Raw genomic sequence first — 4,437 nt, 5'->3', positions numbered from 1 at the left:
ATCACTCTCAAACATTCCTAAAACCCTAAATCCATATTGTGTGTTTCTTGAGCTTGTGAGTGCCTCAAATATCTCATTCTTGGTGTGTTAGTTAAAGGGAAGAAGTGGAAGCAAGCTTGAACGAGGGAAAGGCTTCTGGATCTTGCATATAGAGCAGCTTAGGAAGCTTGTGGAGGTAAAAAGATTTCTCCCTGCTAATCCTTGTTACTTATGGAGCTAGGGTTTTCTACGTAGTCCTCTTTTGAGTTCATGAATCATCTCTTGGGAGTTTGAGCAACTCTAGGGATTAGGGAGGGTAGATCTGAGGTCCTTTAGCTTGTTCATGTCATAAAAATGTAGACTTGTTGGTTATTTTGCCTCCATGCATGAGTTAAGACTCTTGGAAATGTCTTAATGGGTTGGAAAGAGTTGTTGGGATCATATTGGGCATGCAAAGGCATAAAGTTGCCAACTATATGCATTAGGACTCTTCAAATGACCTAAATCTGAGTTTGGAATGTAAGGTCTTCATGCGTTAAGCACTTAATGGAGGATGTGCTAATTCTGTTTGTACGTTGGGCGTACTAAGCTGTATGATGCGCGTACATCCAATGAACCCAGTACGCTTAGCGTACTTCTGATAAACATCGGGCGTACGCTCAGTTGTGATAGTTGTGCTTCGGTGAACTTTGTGGACCATTTGGACTTCACTTAGCCTTGGGCCTAGACTGTTAGGATAATGTTGGACCTTGGGAATTGCTTTGGGTTTTTGGTGTTTTGATTGGGCCTTATTGGGTCATGTGGCCCATTATAGTTTGGACTTTAATCTTGAGCCCATTATGGTAGGATAGACTTTTGTGCTTGAATAGTGGGCCAAAGATTATGATGTTGGTCCCTTAGCTGAATTGTGTCATAAATCTAATTAGGTTAATTTGTATATTTATACAGTTAGAGATTTGGGCTAGTATTCGAGCAACTATCGTGTTCAGCAGACTGTGGTGAGTCTTCTCACCACACTCATGGGTCGAAGGCACCAAGACCGTCTAGGGATGTCAACGGGGGCAAACGGGACGTGGATTGTATCCCCCGCCCCCGCCCCCAATTGGTTTTGGGCTACCTTATTTGGGCTAAAAGAAGTTCTTGTTTGGGCTAAAAGAAACTATTTTTTGGGTAACAAATATTTATTTATAGCATAATTCTACATGTTACAAACAACTTAAAAACATGGTTTTTGTTGAATTTTGGTATGTAAAAATCATTCTATTGTTTATTTTATTTATATAATTAATATATGTAAATATATATAATTTATTAATGCCCCCCCATGGGGGTTTCGGGAGGGGACTGCCAACCCCCCCCCCCCCCCCCCCCCGCACCTGAAATTAAAACCGGGGTTAACCATGCCCCCGCCCCCGCTCCCGTCCCTGATTTTTTTCAGCAAATACCCCCATACGGGATGGGCCCCCCATGGGATCGGAGTCCCACAAGACTTTTTGACATCCCTAAGGCCGGCCTATTAATGGTGATGAGATGATTTGTATTGGTATATGTAATTGTTTTCTATTTGATTTATATGTGGACTTATGTGTAGACCATGGGAGGAGCCCATGGCATTTGGCAAGCCCATGGGAGGAGCCCATGGCTCAGGGATATAAGACCATGGGGGTAGCCTATGACATTCCAGTGAAGACCATGGAGGGAGTCCATGGCAAACTTATATGTGTATATGTGTGCATGGTATTATGTGATTATATGATTCGTGTGTTTTGGGAAACTCACTAAGCTTGTGCTTATAGTTTTATTGCATGTTTTAGGTACTTCTTTTGATAAGGGCAAGGGCCCAGCTTGACGGTGCAACATGCATTCTCCGCTGTTTTCACATTTAGTTTTCGTACTCTGAATTTTAAAATAATATGGATATGTAATGGGATTTTTGGACACCTTGTGGTTGATATTTATGAAATTAAAAGTTAAAAATTTTCTGTAAAAATTTGGGCTGTTACAAAATCAAGGATCAAGTAGGCACATAATACATGCAAATACTAATCATATAGCTTATTACCGTCAACTAGACCTCTCACAACACACTGCTTCGCTACCAGCTAACCTTCATGGAACGCATAACAATAAGTAACCAGATGTGAGATAGCCACCCGAATAGATGATCCTACTCTACAACCAAACAAATAATAGGCATCAAATACTAGATCAAGAGTTCTCAGGTTATCCTACACGATTACCTATAACCCCTAGGGCAGTCCATTAGACGATAACCACCATACCACTACTACTGCATCCTATCACACTAGGATATATATATATATATATATATATATATATATATATATATATATATAGCAGATCACTACAACATAACAACATTTTATACACAAGGATACATAACCAACTCTCCAAAGAATGTGTAACCATATTTGTAACACTCTGTTACGAATCGTTTCCTAATTCGGGGCCATGAACTGAAGATTAGTTATCATAAGTCTTTTGGCCCTGGGGAAAGAGATACTTAGGCCCCTTGGATGTGGATAATATAGATTAGGTGATCCGGGAGTTCAGTTTGTGTTTTGGAGCCCAAGGGTACAACCTTAAAGTGACAGTTTGAGCCTTTTTATGAATTTTGGATTTAAGCTCGGGAAGATTTAAGGATAAGGAGAGTTAATAGAGTTGTAGAGCTTCTCATTACCTTTCTGTGGATATATAGAACGTCGAAATCAGACTTAGAACGAAGAAGTTATGGCCTTCAGAAGTTTGATAGTTTTAGTCCAAGGCTGACTACGCGGGGTGTACGCTATAAGTATGTCAGGTGTATTGGGTCGAAGTCTGGTCGTGGAGGAAACCTACGTACGTTGGGCATATGTGGGAGTACGCAGGGCGTATGCTCAGCAGGGACAAACCCTAATTTTAAGGGTTTGTTCCCTATTTAAACAACTTATGTTGCTTTGGGTGGTTCTTATGTCCAGCCTCCACCTCTCCAAAGCCTAACAACGAAACCCTAATCCTCATTTGAGTTTTTGTGAGTTATTGTTGTGATCTTGTGGTGTTTTTTGATCATTTGAAGGAAGTGAATCTTGGTGGTGAAGCTTTAGTGGACTTGGAGCTTGAAGATCCAGAATCTTCATCAACTTTGCAAGCTATTTGAGGTATAAAGCTCTTAACTTGAAGGATCATTTGGTTAGATCTAGTTAGGGCTTGTTTGTATGCTTTTTGTGGTCCTTTAAGCCATGATTTAGAGTATGAGCTACTCCAGAAGCTAGGAATGGTAGATCTTGGCATTTTTGAGGTCCCTTGTTCATAAAAATGCAATCTTGATGAGTTATTTTGGACCACGCATGAGTTAGGATTATTATTATGGTTCTTTTTGAGTTTTGGGTCCCATTAAGCCATGAAAGGGTGTAAAGTTGCCAACTTTACATGTTAAGACACCATTTAGGATCAACTCTGAGAATTTGGTGTACTGTCTTAACCGTTTAAGCTCTTAATGGAGACTTGGGGTGACTGCGGAGTACGTTGGGTGTACCCAACTCGTATGTTGTGCATACTAGCGACGGAGGAAGTACACTGGGCATAAATCTGAGTACGGCGGGCGTACTCAGCTGCCATTGGCTTTTGCTATTTGGGCCATATGTGGACTAGTAGGGTTTTAGGCCTTGTTGGGCCAATAATCTTTCTAAATTGGGACATTATCAGGCTTTAGGACTTCTTGGATTTGGGCCCATAATGGGTTTTGGGCCTCATTTAGGAATTTGGGCCATATTGGGCTTTTGGAGCTATTAGGTTGGGCCTTGGTTATTGGGCCAAGTGAGGAAAGGGTAAAATGGTATTTTACCTTGAGAGTTGGACAAATGAATGAGATTCATAGTTATGGTCATGGCCCAATTATTAATTAGGTGTTATTTGATGGTGTCAGCGCGAGGATTTTTCTGGATCAGCAATCCGAGCATTTATCTGAGATATTCAACAGCTTTAGGTAAGTCTCCTCTCAGTGTTTAGCGGGTCGAAGGCACCAATGCCGGTCCATGAGTTATTATGGTTATGATGCTAGTTGTCTGTGTGAATCTTGCATGCGCTGTATCTGATATGTATTTCGGGGGGGGGGGGAGGGTCCAATACCAGGCGGGGCCTGATGAGTGTATTGTATGATGTTTGCCTTAGTGATTATTGCATGTGTTTATGTGTCTATATGTATACCGGGTGGGGCCTGATGAATGTGATGAGACGGGGCCCATTTCATATTATTGACAGATCTGTTTTGAGTAGGGCCCGATGTCGGGCGGGGCCTAATGGTCGTTGGGCATGGCCCTTTGTATGTTTGATATGTATGGTATGAGGTATTTCGGGGAACTCACTAAGCTTCGTGCTTAACGTTTTCAGTTTATGTTTCAAGTACTTTCGGGTCGAAGGGGTAGAGCTCTGGATGATCACATCGCAAACACCATATTG

The sequence above is a fragment of the Lactuca virosa genome, chromosome 4 (genome assembly GCF_052849685.1).
Source record: "Lactuca virosa cultivar CGN04683 chromosome 4, Lactuca_virosa_CGN04683_v6, whole genome shotgun sequence".
Classification (NCBI taxonomy): Eukaryota; Viridiplantae; Streptophyta; class Magnoliopsida; order Asterales; family Asteraceae; genus Lactuca; species Lactuca virosa.
The sequence above is the reverse complement of the archived record's forward strand: the minus strand, read 5'-3'. Positions refer to the sequence as shown.